The 19,652-nt window shown below is 38.1% G+C and overlaps 1 protein-coding gene across 5 annotated transcripts in view; it reads right to left on the bottom strand.

Moving 5' to 3' along the window:
* COP1 (COP1 E3 ubiquitin ligase) overlaps nt 1-19,652 on the bottom strand; it is a 273,591-nt gene that overhangs the window by 236,081 nt on the left and 17,858 nt on the right. The window lies entirely within an intron of this gene.

Below are 19,652 nucleotides of genomic sequence, written 5' to 3'. Positions count from 1 at the left end.
ACACAGCCAATTTTCAAACTCAGATCCATGTTCTCAACCACTCTTCTATTCTACTTCCAGATACCATGAGATAAATATTAAGTCATACCAACTATGCCACATGTTCTGGCCAAGGAAAGGGGGTTATCAATCTCTGAGAGGGTACCGTCTACCAGAAGAATGCAAAGCCTTCTAAGAAGCAATTTCCCTTTATCCTTCCCCCTTCCTTCCTCCAAAAACTCTGATGAAGTCTCCAGAGATACAACAGCCATCTTGAGATCATGAAGACAACAAACATAAGCTAAGAAGACAGGATATGGGTTCCTTGATAACATCCTTCAGCAGTTGCATCATCCATGGATTGTCAATCTCTGGACTACACATTACATGAAAAAGTAAATCCTAACTTGCTTAAGCCAGTAATTATCGAGTTTCCTGTTACTGGTATACAAATCCAATGCTTATTGATGTCACGGGACAATTAAACTGTAAATGAAAATTTACCCACTCCCTTCAAGAAAAGTTTCCTGGGCATAAATACTATCTTAGAATGTGAGGTTATAAATAAGTTATAAAATCTCAATGTTGCACAAGCTCAGAGTTTCATCATGTATAGTGTGCTGGCTTAGACTGCACTGGTTTTGTCAGTCTTTACTCTCCCAGACTCAGAATAAAGGGAAATCTCCTAAATGTGGGGATTTGGTAATTTTTCTTTTGGAACAGAGTCCATCTTGCTCCTGCCTGATGAAGTTAAGGAAGCAGGGGTGGGGCTCCCTCCTGAGGACATGTGGATGAGCTGTGGAGGCTGCTCTGGGATCTCAGTTTGCAACTAAACGATGCTGAAGAACAGATATGAGATAGACAAATTTTATTTCACACTGGTACAGTGGGTGCTCAAGCAGGTATCTTAACACCCAAAACCCAGAGTAGAGGCAATATTTATCCCCCACTTTAAAGACTTTATTTTTTTAGAGGAGCTTTACATTTGCAACAAAACTGAAAGGATGGTATAGAGATCTCCCCTGCCCCCACATGTGCACAGCCTCCCCTATTATCATCACTCACAAGAACAGGGCATTTTTTTTAAACAAGCATGAACCTACATTGACACATCATAATCACCCAAACTCCAAATTTTACCTTAGGGTTCATTCTTCATGTACATTCTATGGGTTTAGGCAAAAGTATAATGACATATACCCACCATTATAATATCATACATATTATTTACACTGCCCTAAAAATCCTCTATACTCTGCCTATTCTTTTCTCTCCCCTTACCCACATCCACTGATTTTTTTATTGTCTCCATAGTTTTGTTTTTTCCAGAAAGTCATATAGTTGGGACTATACAGTATGTAGCCTTTTCAGATTGGCTTCTTCCACTTAGTAATATGCATTTAAGGTTCTTCCATATCTTTTCATGGCTTGATAGCTAATTTCTTCTCAGTGCTGAATAATATTCCAGTGATTGGGTATACGGTAGTTTATTTATCCATGCACCTACTGAAGGACATCTTCGTTGCTTCCAAGATCTGGCAATTATGAATAAAGCTGCTACAAGCATCTTTGTGCAGGCTTCTGTGTAGTCCTAAGTTTTCAACTCCTTTGGGTAAATACCAAGGAGTAAAATTGTTGAATCATATGCTAAGAGTAGGTTAGTTTTGTAAGAAATCAACCAAACTGTCTTCGAAGTACCTGCACCATTTTTATCCCCACTAACAAAATATGAGATTTCTGTTGCTCCACATCCTCCTCAGTATTTGGTGGTGTCAGTGCTCAAGATTTAGCCATTCTGATAGGTGTTTTAGCGATGTCTCATTGTTATTTTCATTTGCATTTCCCTGATGGCTATGATGATATGGAGCATCTCTTCACATGCTTATTTACCATCTGTATATTTCTGAGGTGACAGTCAAGGCCTTTGGTCCATTTTTAAATCAGGTTGCTAGCAGAAGCAAAAACAACTACAGTCCTGCAACCTATGGAACAAAAACCACAGAAACATAGACAAGATGAAAAGGCAGAGGGCTATGTACGAGATGAAGGAACAAGATAAAACCCCAGGAAAACACCTAAATGAAATGGAGATAGGCAATCTTCCAGAAAAAGAATTTAGAATAATGATAGTGAAGATGATCCAGGACCTCGTTAAAAGAATAGAGGCAGAGATCGAGGAGATGCAAGAAACGTTTAACAAAGATCTAGAAGAATTAAAGAACAAACAAACAGAGATGAACAATACAATAAATGAAACGAAAAATACACTAAAAGGAATCAACAGCAGAATAACTGAGGCAGAAGAACGAAGAAGTGACCTGGAAGACAGAATGGTGGAATTCACTGCTGGAGAACAGAATAAAGAAAAAAGAATGAAAACAAATGAAGACAGCCTAAGAGACCTCTGGGACAACATTAAACGCAACAACATTCGCATTATAGGGGTCCCAGAGGGAAAAGAGAGAAAGGACCTGAGAAAACATTTGAAGAGATTAGAGTCAAAAACATCCCTAACATGGGAAAGGAAATAGCCACCCAAGTCCAGGAAGCGCAGAGAGTCCCATACAGGATTAACCCAAGGAGAAACACACCGAGACACACAGTAATCAAATTGGCAAAAATTAAAGACAAAGAAAAATTACTGAAAGTACCAAAGGAAAAATGACAAATAACATACAAGGGAACTCCCATAAGGTTAACGCTGATTTCTCAGCAGAAACTCTACAAACTCGAAGGGAGTGGCATGATATACTTAAAGTGATGAAAGGGAAGAATCTACAACCAAGATTACCCTACCCAGCAAGGATCTCATTCAGATTCAATGGAGAAATCAGAAGCTTTACAGACAAGCAAAAGTAAAGAGAATTCAGCACCACCAAACCAGCTCGACAAATGTTAAAGGAACTTCTCTAAGTGGGAAACACAAGAGAAGAAAAGGACCTACAAAAACAAAGCCCCCAAAATTGAGGAAATGGTAATAGGAACATACATATCGATAATGACCTTACATGTGAATGGATTAAATGGTCCAACCAAAAGACACAGGCTTCCTGAAATGGTACAAAAACAAGACCCATTATATGCTGTCTACAACAGCCCCACTTCAGACCTAGGGACACATACAGACTGAAAGTGAGAGGACGGAAAAAGATATTCCATGCAAATGGATCAAAAGAAAGTTAGAGTAGCAATACTCATATCAGATAAAATAAACTTTAGAATAAAGAATGTTACAAGAGAAACGGAAGGACACTACATAATGATCAAGGGATCAATCCAAGAAGAAGATATAACAATTATAAATATATATGCACCCAACATAGGAGTACATCACCACATAAGTCAACTGCTACCAGCTCTAAAAGAGGAAATCGACAGTAACAATAATAGTGGGGCACTTTAACACCTCAGTTACACCAATGAACAGATCATCTAAACAGAAAATTAATAAGGAAACACAAGCTTTAAATGACACAATAGACCTAACAGATTTAATTGATATTTATAGGACATTCCATCCAAAAACTGCAGATTACACTTTCTTCTCAAGTGCGCACGGAACATTCCCCAGGAAAATTCACATCTTGGGTCACATATCTAGCCTCAATAAATTTAAGAAAACTGAAATCATATCAAGCATCTTTTCTGACCACAACGAAATGAGATAAGACATCAATTACAGGAAAAAAACCCATAAAAAACACAAACACATGGAGGCTAAAGAATACATTACTAAATAACCAAGAGATCACTAAAGCAATCAAAGAGGAAATCAAAAAATACCTAGAGACAAATGACAATGAAAACACGATGATCCAAAGCCTATGGGATGCAGCAAAAGCAGTTCTAAGAGGGAAGTTTATACCTATACAAACCTATCTCAAGAAACAAGAAAAATCTCAAACAAACAACATAATGTTACACCTAAAGGAACTAGACAAAGAAGAACAAACAAAACCCAAAGTTAGCAGAAGGAAAGAAATCATAAAGATCAGAGCAGAAATAAATGAAAGAGAAAAAAAGAAAACAATAGCAAACATCAATAAAACTAAAAGCTGATTCCTTGAGAAGATTAACAAAACTGATAAACCATTAGCCAGACTCATCAAGAAAAAGAGGGGGAGGACTCAAATCAATAAAATTGTAAATGAAAAAGGAGAAGTTACAACAGACACCGCAGAAATACAAAGCATCCTAAGACACTACTACAAGCAACTCTATGCCAATAAAATGGACCACCTGGAAGAAATGGACAAATTCTTAGATGGTATAACCTTCCAAGACTGAACCAGGAAGAAATAGAAAATATGAACAGACCAATCACAAGTAATGAAAATGAAACTATGATTAAAAATCTTCCAACAAACAAAAGTCCAGGACCAGATGGCTTCACAGGTGAATTCTATCAAACATTTAGAGAAGAGCTAACACCCATCCTTCTCAAACTCTTCCAAAAAATTGCAGAGGAAGGAACACTCCCAAACTCATTCTATGAGGCCACTTTCACCCTGATACCAAAATCAGACAAAGGTACTATAAAAAAAGAAAATTACAGACCAATATCACTGATGAATATAGATGCAAAAATCCTCAACAAAATACTAGCAAACAGAATCCAACAACACATTAAAAGGATCATACACCATGATCAAGTGGGATTTATCCCAGAGATGCAAGGATTCTTCAATATACACAAATCAATTAATGTGATATACCATATTAACAAACTGAAGAAAAAAAACCATATAATCATCTCAATAGATGCAGAAAATGCTTTCAGCGAAATTCAACAACGATTTATGATAAAAACTCTCCAGAAAGTGGGCACAGAGGGAACCTACTTCAACATAATAAAGGCCATATACAACAAACCCACAGCAAACATCATTCTCAATGGTGAAAAACTGAAAGCATTTCCTCTAAGATCAGGAACAAGACAAGGATGTCCACTCTCACCACTATTATTCAACAGTCTTGGAAGTCCTAGCCACGGCACTCAGAGAAGAAAAAGAAATAAAAGGAATACACATTGGAAAAAAAGAAGTAAAACTGTCACTGTCTGCAGGTAACATGATACTACACACAGAGAATCCTAAAGATGCCACCAGAAAACTACTAGAGCTAATCAATGAATTTGGTAAAGTTGCAGGATACAAAATTAATGCACAGAAATCTCTTGCATTCCTATACACTAATGATGAAAAATCTGAATGAGAAATTAAGGAAACACTTCCATTTACCACTGCAACAAAAAGAATAAAATACCTAGGAATAAATCTACCTAGGGAGACAAAAGACCTGTATGCAGAAAACTATAAGACACTGATGAAAGAAATTAATGATGATACCAACAGATAGAGAGACATACCATGTTCTTGGATTGGAAGAATCAATATTGTGAAAATGACTATACTACCCAAAGCAATCTACAGATTCGGTGCAATCCCTATCAAATTACTAGTAGCATTTTTTACAGAATTAGAACAAAAAGTCTTAAAATTTGTATGGAGACATAAAAGACCCCAAATAGCCAAAGCAGTATTGAGGGAAAAAAATGGAACTGGAGGAATCAGACTCCCTGACTTCAGCCTATATTACAAAGCTACAGTATTCAAAACAATATGGTACTGGCACAAAAACAGAAATATAGATCAATGGAACAGTACAGAAAGCCCAGAGATAAACCCATGCACATATGGTCACCTTATTTTTGACAAAGGAAGCAGAATATACAATGGAGAAAAGACAACCTCTTCAATAAGTGGTGCTGGGAAAACTGGACAGCTACATGTAAAAGAATGAAATTAGAACACTCCCTAACACCATACACAAAAATAAACTCCAAATAGATTAGAGAGCTAAATGTAAGACTGGGCACTATCAAACTCTTAGAGGAAAACATAGGAAGAACACTCTGACATAAATCACAGCAGGACACTTTTTCATCCACCTCCTAGAGTAATGGAAATATAAACAAAAATAAACAAATGGGACCTAGGGAAACTTAAAAGCTTTTGCACAGCAAAGAAAATCATAAACAAGATGAAAAGATAACCCTCAGAATGGGAGAAAATATTTGCAAATGAATCAACATTCAAAGGATTAATCTCCAAAATATATAAACAGCTCATGCAGCTCAATATTAAAAAAACAAACAACCCAATCCAAAAATGGGCAGAAGACCTAAATAGACATTTCTCCATAGAAGACATACAGATGGCCAAGAAGCACATGAAAAGCTGCTCAACATCACTAATTATTAGAGAAATGCAAATCAAAACTACAATGAGGTATCACCTCACACCAGTTAGGATGGGCATCATCAGAAAATCTACAAACAACAAATGCTGGAGAGGGTGTGGAGAAAAGGACCCCTCTTGCACTGTTGGTGAGAATGTAAATTGATACAGCCACTATAGAGAACAGTATGGAGGTTCCTTAAGGAACTAAAAATAGCATTACCATATGACCCAGCAATCCCACTATTGGGCATATACCCAGAGAAAACCATAATTCAAAAAGACACATGCACCCCAATGTTCATTGCAGCACTATTTACAATAGCCAGGTCATGGAAGCAACCTAAATGCCCATCGACAGACTAATGGATAAAGAAGATGTGGTACATATATACAATGGAATATTACTAAGCCATAAAAAGAAACGAAATTGGGTCATTTGTAGAGACGTGGATGGATCTAGAGAGTGTCATACAGAGTGAAGTAAGTCAGAAAGAGTAAAACAAATATTGTATATTAACACATATATGTGGAACCTAGAAAACAGTACAGACAAACCAGTTTGCAGAGCAGAAATTGAGACACAGAAGTAGAAAACAAACGTATGGACACCAAAGGGGGGAAAGTGGCAGGGGGTGGTGGTGGTGGTGTGATGAACTCGGAGATTGGAATTGACACGTATACACTGATGTGTATAAAATGGGTGACTAATAAGAAAATAAATAAATAAACATTTTTTAAAAAAAATTTTTAATAAATAAATCAGGTTGCTTTCTTACTGTTGAGTTTTAAGAGTTCTTTGTATATTTTAGATAAAAATCCTATATGAGATTTGTCTTCTAGAAATATTTTCTCCAAATCTGTGGCTTATCTTTTCATTCTCTTGACAGTGTCTCTCACCCTGAGGAGAAATTTTTAGTTTTAAAGAAGTTTTGTTTTTTGATCCTTTCTTTCATAGATCATGCCTTTGGTGTTGTGTCTAAAAAGTCATCACCAAACTCAAGGTTATCTAGATTTCCCCTGTCATTGTCTAGGAATTCAATGGCTTTGCATTTTACATTTAGGTCTGTGATACATCTTGAGGTAATTTGGTGAATAGGGATAAGGTCTGTTTTTAGATTTTTTTTTTTTTTTTGCATGTGGATGAACAGTTGTTCCAGCACCATCTGCTAGAAAGACTATCTTTCCTACTGTTTTGCCTCTGCTACTTTGTCAAAGATCAGTTGACTACATTTACGTGGGTCTATTTCTGGACTCTCTGTTCGTTCATATTGAACTGTCTACTCTTGCCAACACCACATTGTCGTAATAACTCCATATATTATTTTGATTTTAAAGAACTGTTCCTTTGGATGAAACTCTGTTGTCCCAATAATGGTTAATTTCTAAAACTCAGCTGTTAAGTGAACAAGAGTAAACATTCCAATTCTTCTATTACAGAAGGTCTAGATATTAATACACCGACCTTTTAAACCACTAATAAAGTATTTTTAAGATTTGGGGGAAGAGATCTTTCTGTTCCCAAAGTAAGTATGTTTGTAAGTCTGAGTAACAATATCATCACATCTGTTTTATACTGCATTAAATGAAGCTTAGAAGCAAGATGCAAAATATCTTAACAGACTGATCTCTCAGTCTAGACTTCCAACAGTGCCAACAATAAGTATTTTTAGGACTGGCCTCAGCAACCAGAATGAATCAACTGTGAATACTTATCAATACCCTCTCAGAAAATTCCAAAAATCTTAAAACAGTCATATACTCAACAAATTATATATTAGGTACTGACTATATACCAGACACTGTTCTAGATACCAAGGACAGAGAGGTGAATAAAACAAACAAAAGTCCCTCATGGTTCTACAATCTAGTGGAAAACACATTTAATAAATGAGATAAATAAGAATGACCTTATTCAGTAAGGCTAGATAGTGATAAATGATAAGGAAAAAATTAAGTAGGGAAGGGGGATAGGAAGTGTTGGGTTGGGTTACATAGAGTAGTCAGAGAAGCTTCAATGAGAAGTTGACATTTGAGTAACTATTTCTAGATAGCAGGAAAATGATCCACACAAAAATCTGGGGCAACCACAACCTAGCAGTAAGAGTAAGTGCAAATATCCTGAGGTGCCATGTTCAAAGACTAGCAAGATGGTCAGTTTAGAGTAGAATAAGCAAGTGGGAAAATAGTAGAATAGGAAGCCAGAGAGGTAACAAGGGGTCATATCAAAGAACTTCCTTAAATCAAGTTAAGGACTTTGGCTTTTACAGTGAATAAAACAGAAATTCACTGAAGGATTTGGAACACAGGAGTGATATGATTTGACACTGATGAACTTGATCACGCTACCCTATATGTTGAAAAAAGACTTAAGGAAAGCAATTGTAGAAACAGAAGCTATTATAATAATTTGGGTGCTGGATTAAACTAAGTGGGTAGCATAGCAATAGGGTTAGTCAGAATCTAAATATAATTTGAAGGTAGAGCTTTGGTTTCCTATGGATTAGATGTTGGGTATGAGGGAAAAATGAATCAAAAATTTTGGCCTGAAAACAAAAAGAATTGACAATAGGTTTATTTCACATAGAGCTCTATCACCCATTAGTTTATTTAAAAAAAAACAAAGAGCAGGACATGATATAACTTGTCATATAATATGTTCCACTAATAGTAAAAATTGCATGCAGTACCTAAAAATTACTATCAGATCAGTAGTTTTTAAGGAATGGCTTCTGAATACCATGTGAATTAAAGAGAAGAAAGTCTCCATTCTTTTCACCAAAAGCTAGCTTTTCAACCACATTAAAGGTCAAGACTGCCAATAAAAATGGAATTCAACTGAAATTAATCCTAGCTATGCTACCTACAACTTTCTGACTTTGGACAAGTAGTTTAATCTCTCTAACCCTGTTTCCTCTTTGGTATAACTGGGATGATATTTACATCATAGAATCACTGTACTGATTAACAAAATATCTACTAAGTACTTAGTACAATTCCTGGTATACAATATTAAATAAATGGCAGAATACACAAAAAGAAAAAAAAATGGAAAAATCTGTAGCAATGATACAAATGTGGGAAGAGTAGAATCCACCCAAGCTAAAAACCTGAAGAATTTTCCTATTAGAAAAAGGAACAATAAATCTTCATGACATTGGGCTTGGCAATGGTTTCTTAGATATGACCCCAAAAGCATGAGCAACAGAAGAAAAAATAGATAAATTGGACTTATTCAAAATTTAAAACTTTTGTGCATCAAAGGACATTGTCATAAAACTCAAAAGACAACCCACATAACTGGAGAGAAAATTTGCATATCACATATCCAAGAGGGGACTTATACCCAGAATATATGAAGAACTCATACAACTCAACAACAGAAAAATAAACAACCCAATTAAAAAACTGGGCAAAAAGCTTGAACAGATGGTCTCTGACTTACAGTGATTTGAGTTACAATTTTTTGACTTTATGGTACACATTCAATAGACACTGTACTTCAAAAACAAAAAAATTTTTTTTGAAGAAATACCTACGATAGAATAAAGGAAGAAAAGGACTAACTGATCACTCCCCTTCCCAAGAAAGGGTTGAAATATGCAGGAAATATAGAAACACAGAGGAGATCCTAACAAAACACAACTAACTCTTCCCAATTTTGTTTTTTGTTTTTGTTTTTGTTATTTTTCTTGGCCATGCTGTGCGGCAGGTGGGATCTTAGTTCCCCAACCAGGGACTGAACCCGTGACCCCTGCAGTTGGAAGCGTGAGTCCTAACCACTGGACTGCCAGGGAATTCCCAACTCCCAGCTCTTCCCAATTTTGAATAGCAAGAACATACCCAGAGTAGGTTCTGGGAAAAACTGTAAACAAACAATTTAGAACCCCTTCTACTCTGCCTATCAATAGCATTGAAGGACGATGAGCCAGAAGACCTAAGCATAAGTACAAGCATAGCAAGTATATGAATTGGCAGCCAGGCCAAACATTACACAGACACCTGAAATTTTATACAACGCCCAAAACTTTATACAGACCCCCCAAAATGTTTATGGACACCCCTCAAAACTTTTTATGGACATCTGACAAAGTGGCAGCATCAAAAAGGGGGAAGAAATCACAAATGGATTAAAGCCCCTGCTGTGACCATTCATGTGTCTTGTAGCACCATAACACAAGCGATTCTTGTAAATCAACATATAAGACAGAAAATCCAATAGAAAAAATGGGAAAGAATGTCAATTCCTAATTCACAGCAGGGGAAAACACACTGCCTTTCAAGTACGTAGAAAGATGTTCCAACTCACTAGTAATCAAAAAATGTGAATTAAAATAATAAAAATAACACTTTATCCCCATTAAGTTATTAGAAAATTAGAATATCAAGTATGTTAGGGAGGATATGGAGAAACAAGAATCTTCATGAAGAGTTACTCTAACTAGCAACTTACATTGCATATTCATATACTTATGACCCAGCAATCCCACTCTCGAGACTATTTGTAAATAGGTACAGATATAAATATATACACATCCTGGAGTATATGTGTAGCATGTGTGTACATACATGTAAATATATACGTATAGCTGTGTTTCCATTTATGTATATATATGTGTGTCTGTGCATGTGTGTGTACAGCTAAGAGAGAAACATCCACATCTGTCAACAGGGAATACCTATGAGGATACTTGCAACAAACTGGATACTTCTTGTTACAGTAGGGAATTAGAGGCAGCCTTAATGCTCAAAATTACTAGGATGGAGAAATAAAATGTACCTAGATAAATACTACAAAACATCATGTAACAGTCAAAAGGAATGAACCAAAGGTACATGGAGCACCATTGCTGGATATTTTGTCAAGTGAAAATAGAAATTAAAATAAGATCTGTGACACAATACAATTTACATAAAATTAAAATACAAAAAAATATATTTCACAGGTATACACACATTCAAAAACATATATAAATTACAATAGAATAGAAAACCAAGAGAAGAGGTCAGGAGAATAAGAAATGAAGTAAGGGGAGGAATACAATACCTTATTCAACAGAATCTAAAAATGACATCAATAATAAGCTGTACCATCATATGCAACTAAAAAAGAAACAACTCTGCTAATTAAACTATGATAATACTTTCTTATCAGTTAGGAATTTTACCCTTTTCTAAAAAGTTCTTTTAGACTTAAACAAGTTTTATCATACACCACTCTTGTGGAAAAAACACACACACATATACTTATATATAATTAGGTTTTCAGGGACTTCCCTGGTGTCGCAGTGGTTAAGAACCTGCCTGCCAATGCAGGGGACACGGGTTCAATCCCTTGTCTAGGAAGATCCCACATGCCTCAGAGCAACTAAGCCCGTGGGCCACAACTACTGAGCCTGCGCTCTAGAGCCCGTGAGCCATAACTACTGAGCCCATGTGCCACAATCACTGAAGCCCACGCACCTAGAGCCCACGCTCTGCAACAAGAGAAGCCACCGCAATGAGAAGCCCGCGCCCCACAACGAAGAGTAGCCCCCACTCGATGCAACTAGAGAAAGCCCACGCACAGCAATGAAGATCCAACGCAACCAACCAACCAAATAAATAAATAAATAAAAATGAAATTTAAAAAATAATAATAATAATTAGGTTTTCCAACTAATTCTCATTCTTCAGGGTCTAGCTTTTCTGAATCACTTTTTGACTAAGTCACTGATATGCAGATTTTTCCACATAATATTGTCTATTACTTTGGTAAAGTATCCTTTACTGAGAGAATCCATAATAGAACTAACTAAAAGCTACTGTTCTTGGGATTGTAAGCCAAGTTTACGTTCAGCCAGCTCACCTACATTTGACTCCAGCTTTAGGAATGCTGCTAAACACTTCTAATTCACCAAATTCCAAAATCTCCTCCACCTCTCTCTCCCACATTCAAACATTTAGTTCACAGGGAATAAAACAGTAATTCACAATTGTCTGAGAGACTTTCTTCCAATCTGCTGAAATATATATTCATATTTTGAGGCAGGCATTTTTCTCTGTTGACACATCTGTGTGAAATGATAGCTACCTCCAACTGCCACCTAGCCAAGAAGAATTTTTCTTAATTCCATCATCTATAACATATAACCCAATTTTCAAATATGTCAAAGTAAATGAAGCAAAAATTAGAATCAAAGAAATATGACAAAGTAAAACAAAGCAGAGGAGCCTTGGGTGGTGAATGAACAATGTGAACATGATTAGCTCATGATTAGCACTGGAGGTCAAAATTTAATTGACACGAACTTACCCTCTTACTATACCCACTTAGAAAATGGGGGAGAGGGATAAGATAAATGAAGCAACTGCTTTTAGACACTGGACACTAAGCAACACAGTACTGAGATCTCTGAGGGAAGGGGAACAAATGAAGTGAACACTATCATAGATTCAGCTTTTTGCCTTCACAGAAAGTTTCACAGGCCCAAGGAGGGAGCACACAAGCAGAGCATCACAATCTTGCTGAGTTCAGGAAGGATAAAGGGGAAAGAACTTACAGGGCAGAACACCAGAGACGGACGAGTTACAAGAAGAAAATCCTAAAAAGTCTACATAGTGTTCTCATCAAGTTCATTGTTGAATACTAGTCACACATGCCCAAGGTAAAACTCCACAAGATCACAACATCAGAGACAAAGGATCATTTCCATGGGTTCATTAAAACATGAAATACAAGTTAAGAAAAGAAGCAGTGAATCAGAAGATGTATCCAAATTAAAACACAAAGGGGAAAAAAGAAAACAGAGCATCTGTGGGCTGTGGGTCAATAAAATGAATCAAAATACATGAAGAGACAGTGGCTGAAATTTTTTTAAGTAACAACAAAAAAAAGACATTTTACCACATATCCAAGAAGTTCAGAAAACCCCAAGCACAAATGTTTTCCTTTTTAACATCTTTATTGGAGTATAATTGCTTTATAATGGTGTGTTAATTTCTGCTTTATAACAAAGTGAATCAGTTATACATATACATATGTTCCCATATCTCTTCCCTCTTGCATCTCCCTCCCTCCCACCCTCCCTATCCCACCCCTCTAGGTGGTCACAAACCACCAAGCTGATCTCCCTGTGCTATGCGGCTGCTTCCCACTAGCTATCTTTTTTACATTTGGTAGTGTATATATGTCCATGCCACTCTCTCACTTTGTCACAGCTTCCCCTTCCCCTTCCCAATATCCTCAAGTCCATTCTCTAGTAGGTCTGTGTCTTTATTCCCGTCTTACCCCTAGGTTCTTCATGACTTTTTTTTTTTTCTTAGATTCCATATATATGTGTTAGCATATGGTATTTGTTTTTCTCTTTCTGACTTACTTCACTCTGCATAACAGACTCTAGCTCCATCCACCTCACTACAAATAACTCAATTTCGTTTCTTTTTATGGCTGAGTAATATTCCATTGTATCTATGTGCCACATCTTCTTTATCCATTCATCTGTCGATGGACACTCAGGCTGCTTCCATGTCCTGGCTATTGTAAACAGAGCTGCAATGGACATTTTGGTACATGACTCTTTTTGAATTATGGTTTGCTCAGGGTATATGTCCAGGAGTGGGATTGCTGGGTCATATGGTAGTTCTATTTGTAGTTTTTTAAGGAGCTTCCATACTGTTCTCCATAGTGGCTGTACCAATTTACATTCCCACCAACAGTGTAGGAGGGTTCCCTTTTCTCCACACCCTCTCCAGCATTTATTGTTTGTAGATTTTCTGATGATGGCCATTCTGACCAGTGTGAGATGATATCTCATTGTAGTTTTGATTTGCATTTCTCTAATGATTAATGATGTTGAGCATTCTTTCATGTGTTTGTTGGCAGTCTGTATATCTTCTTTGGAGAAGTGTCTATTTAGGTCTTCTGCCCATTTTTGGATTGGGTTGTTTGTTTTTTGGTTATTGAGCTGCATGAGCTGCTTGTAAATTTTGGAGATTAATCCTTTGTCAGTTGCTTCATTTGCAAATATTTTCTCCCGTTCTGAGGATTGTCTTTTGGTCTTGTTTATGGTTTCCTTTGCTGTCCAAGCAGAATTTTAAAAAACAAAAAAACACCCTGACACATACAATGCATTTAAACTGATAAAGGCAAAAATGAAGAGAAAATCTTGAAGGCAGTCATAGAAAAAAGACACATCACATATAGAGGAACAAAGATAAGAATACAGCAGACCTCTCATCAGAAACTATACTAGCCAAGAGAGTTCAGAGAGCTTCCAGATTGGTTAACACCTGTAGATTCGGGGAGAGTGGCACACTTGGAGATAGCGTGGATGCTCTGCACCCTTTCCCGATACCTTGTCCTATGCATCTCTTCCATGTGGTTGTTCCTGAGTTATACCCTTTCATATTAAACCAGTAATAGTCATTATCCAACTTCTAGAGGTGATGGATCATCTGCAAAGAGGGGAATTGGTTGCTGCAATACTCCATAAAGGAAGTATCTATTTCAACTCTTTTGCCCATTTAAAAAAACTGGGTTGGGGAGAGTGGCCAGGATGGTAGAATAGAAAGACCTTGGGCTCACCTCCTCTCACGAACACACCAAAATCACAATATGCAGAACAACCATCTTTGAAAAAGACTGAAACGTACCAGAAAAATTTTCTACAATTAAAGACATAAAGAAGGAACCCCAAAAAGACCAGTAGGAGAGGCAGATTCGTGATATAATCAAATCCCATACCTCCCGGGTGGGTGACCCACAAACTGGAGAATAATTGTATTACAGAGGTTCTCCCACAGGAGGGAAAGTTCTGAGCCCCAAGTTGGGTCCTGCAGCTCAGGGGTCCAGCGCCAGGAAGAAGAGCCCCCAGAGCATTTGGCTTTGAAGGCCAGTGAGGCTTGATTACAGGAGCTCCACAGGATTGGGGGAAATAGAGACTTCACTATTAAAGGGCACAAACAAAACCTCACACCCACTGGGACCAAGGGCAAGAGAGCTCTCTCCTGGAGGCTGACATTTTGGCACCAAGACCTGGTCCCACCTAACACCTATAGGCTCCAAGGCTGGGATGCCTCAGGCCAAACAACAAACTGGGTGGGCACACAGCCCCACCCATCAGCAGACAAGCTATCTAAAGATTTCCTAAGCACACAGCTCCCTCCAGACATGCCCCTAGACACAGTCTTGCCCACCAGAGGGCCCCAGTTCTACCCACCAGGAGGCAGGCATCGGCCCCTCCCACCAGGAAGTGTCACAAGCCTCTAGACCAGCCTCACTCACCAGAAGGCAGACACCAGAAGCAAGAAAATGACAGTCCCACAGCCTGCAGACCTAGTCTGCAAAGGCAGGCCAGATTCTACCCTGGGACCGTCTGGCACCTGGCCCTTGGGTGATGAGAAGGGAGTGCACTGCTGGGATGAGTAAGACGTCTCCTACGGAGGGTCACTTCTCCAAGGTTGAGACTATTGTTAAAATGACCATACTACTCAAGGCAATCTACAGATTCAATGCAACCCCTATCAAATTACCAATGGCATTTTTCACAAAAAAAATTTAAATTTGTATGGAAACACAAAAGACCCCAAATAGCCAAAACAATCCTTAGAAAAAAGAACAGAGTTGGAGGAATCATGCTCCCTGGCTTCAGACTATGCTACAAAGCTACTGTAATCAAAACAGTATGGTACTGGCACTAAAACAGACATATAGATCAATGGAATAGGATAGAAAGCTCAGAAATCAACTCATGCACTTATGATCATTTAATCCACAACAACGGAGGCAAGAGTATACAGGAGAAAAGACAGTCTCTTCAATAACTGTACTAGCCGCAGCTGGAAAATCAGCCCAATTCGTACTTCACCCCTGATCCCTTCAGTAGTAGAAGGCCCCACCCCAGTTTCAGCCCTACTCCACTCAAGCACAATAGTTGTAGCAGGAATTTTCCTACTTATTCGTTTCTACCCCCTAATAGAAAACAACTAACTCATTCAAACAATAACTCTTTCTCTAGGCGCCCTCACCACCTTATTCATAGCCATTTGCGCTCTCACCCAAAATGATATCAAAAAAATTATTGCTTTTTCCACCTCCAGCCAACTAGGCTTAATAATAGTAACAATTGGTCTCAACCAACCTTACTTAGCATTCTTACATATTTGCACACACGCCTTCTTCAGAGCTATATTCTTCTTATGTTCCGGCTCTGTCATCCATAACCTAAATAACGAACAAGACATTCGAAAAATAGGAGAACTATACAAAGCCCTTCCCTTCACCACAACTGCCCTTATCATTGGCTGTCTCCCACTAACAGGAATACCATTCTTCACCGGATTCTACTCTAAAGACACCATCATTGAAGCCGCCACTTCATCTTACACCAACGCCTGAGCCCTATTATTAACTCTAACCGCTACCTCCCTCACAGCTATCTATAGCACTTGCATCATTTTTTTCACACTACTAGGACAACCTCGCTTCCCTGCCTCCATGAACATTAATGAAAACAATCCCCTATTAATTAACCCTATCAAACATCAGAAGCATCTTTGCTGGCTTCATTCTATCCAACAACATTCCTCCAATAACACTCCCTTAATAACCACACCCTTACACCTAAAACTAACCGCCCTCGTAATAACGACTTTAGGCTTTATCCTCACATTCGAAATCAACCTCAACACACAAAACTTAAAATATATACACTCCTCAAACTCCACTAAATTCTCCACTCTATTAGGATATTTCCCCACAATCATACATCGCCTACCCCCTCACCTGAACCTACCAATAGGCCAAAAACTAGCAACCTCCCTACTAGACCTAACCTGACTAGAAATCATCCTACCCAAAACCATAGCCTTTATTCAACTAAAGGCTTCCATGCTAACCTCAAACCAACAAGGCCTTATCAAACTCTACTTTTTATCTTTCTTATCACTATTACTCTTAGTATACTCTTATTTAATTACCCCAAGTGATCTCCATAATAACCACAACACCAATAAATAATGACCAACCTGTAACAATCACCAACCAAGTACCATAACTGTATAAAGCAGCAATTCCCATAGCTTGCTCACTAAAAAACCCAGAATCTCCAGTATCATAAATAACCCAATCCCCCAACCCATTAAACTCAAACACAATCTCCACTTTCTCACTCTCTAAAACGTATAATATTACCAAAAACTCTACCACTAATCCTAAAAGAAATGCCCCTAACACAACTTTGTTAGAAACCCAAACCTCAGGGTACTGCTCAGTAGCCATAGCTGTCGTGTAACCAAACAGAACCAATATTCCCTCCAGATAAACCAAAAATACTATTAAACCCAAAAATGAACCACCAAAGTTTAAAACAATCCCACACCCAACACCACCACTCACAATCAACCCTAAACCCCCATAAATAGGCGAAGGCTTTGAAGAAACCCCCACAAAACTAATTACAAAAATAATGCTTATAATGAAAACAATGTATGTCATCATTATTCTCACATGGACTTCAACATGACCAATGACATGAAAAATCATCGCTGTCATTCAACTACAAGAACACTAATGACCAACATTCGAAAAGCACACCCACTAATAAAATTTCTCAATAACACATTTATCGACCTTCCCACCCCATCAAACATCTCTTCATGATGGAACTTTGGCTCCCTACTTGGCCTCTTCCTAATCATACAAATCCTAACAGGCCTATTCCTAGCAACACACTACACACCAGACACGACAACTGCCTTCTCATTTGTCACACATATTTGCCGAGATGTTAATTACGGCTGAATTATTCGATATCTACATGCAAACAGAGCTTCCATATTCTTCATTTGTCTTTACGCCCACGTAGGACGTGGCCTATACTATGGCTCCCACGCCTTCCAAGAAACATGAAACATTGGAGTAATCCTACTATTCACAGTTATAGCTACTGCATTCGTAGGCTATGTCCTACTCTGAGGACAAATATCATTTTGAGGCACAACCGTCATTACCAACCTTCTATCAGCAATCCCCCACATCGGCACCACTCTAGTCGAGTGAATCTGAGGTGGCTTTTCCCTTGACAAAGCAACACTAACACGCTTCTTTGTCTTCCACTTCATTCTCCCTTTTATCATCCTAGCACTAGCAGCCGTCCACCTACTATTCCTCCACGAAACAGGATCTAACAACCCCACAGGAATTCCATCCAACACAGACAAAATCCCATTTCACCCCTACTACACAATCAAAGACATCCTGGGTGCCTTACTACTAATCTTAACCCTACTTACATTAACCTTATTCGCACCTGACCTACTAGGAGACCCCGACTACACCCCAGCAAAGCCACTCAACACCCCACCACACATTAGACCAGAATGGTACTTCCTATTTGCATACGCAATCCTACAATCAATTCCCAACAAAGTAGGAGGAGTTTTAGCCCTACTACTCTCAATCCTTATCCTAATATTCATCCCAATACTCCACACAACCAAACAACGAAGCATAATATTCCGACCCTTCAGCCAACTTTTATTCTGAGTACTAGTCGCAGATCTCCTGACCCTAACATGAATTGGAGGCCAACCCGTAGAACACCCATACATAATTGTAGGCCAATTAGCATCCATCTTATATTTTCTCCTAATCCTAGTAACTAGTCTTATTGAGAATAAACTCCTAAAATGAAGAGTCTTTGTAGTGTAGCAAAATACCCCGACTTTGTAAACCGGAAAAGGAGAAAACCACACCTCCCTAAGACTCAAGGAAGAAGCATTAACACCTCACCGCCAGCACTCAAAGCTGAAATTCTACATAAACTATTCCCTGAAAAAGGTTTATTGTAGAATAACCACAAGGCTACAGTGCTATGTCAGTACTGAAAATAATTTATTTTATAATACTTTTGTCATATAAATCATACACACATGTACTCCCACATGTCAATAATAGCGTCTTCCTGTAAATGTATATATGTACATGCTATGTATAACTGTGCATTCAATTATTTTCCCCACGAGCAGTTGAAGTTCGTACTGAATTGCATTAATTTTACATATTACGTATAAATTATTGGTCGTACATAGAACATGTCCCTAAATCAGTTTAAGTCAACTAACATTATGGCCCCTCCATTAGATCACGAGCTTAATCAGCATGCCGCGTGAAACCAGCAACCCGCTCGGCAGGGATCCCTCTTCTCGCACGGGGCCCATACTCCGTGGGGGTAGCTAATGGTGATCTTTATAAGACATCTGGTTCTTACTTCAGGACCATTTTAACTTAAAATCGCCCACTTGTTCCCCTTAAATAAGACATCTCGATGGGTTAATGACTAATCAGCCCATGCTCACACATAACTGAGATTTCATACATTTGGTATTTTTTTATATTTGGGGGGGGATTTGCACAGACTCAGCTATGACCTTAAAAGGTCTCGTCACAGTCAA

The sequence above is a fragment of the Stenella coeruleoalba genome, assembly GCF_951394435.1.
Source record: "Stenella coeruleoalba genome assembly, chromosome: 1".
NCBI lineage: Eukaryota > Metazoa > Chordata > Mammalia > Artiodactyla > Delphinidae > Stenella > Stenella coeruleoalba.
Note: the sequence above shows the minus strand (reverse complement) of the source record. Positions and strands in the feature narration are given on the sequence as shown.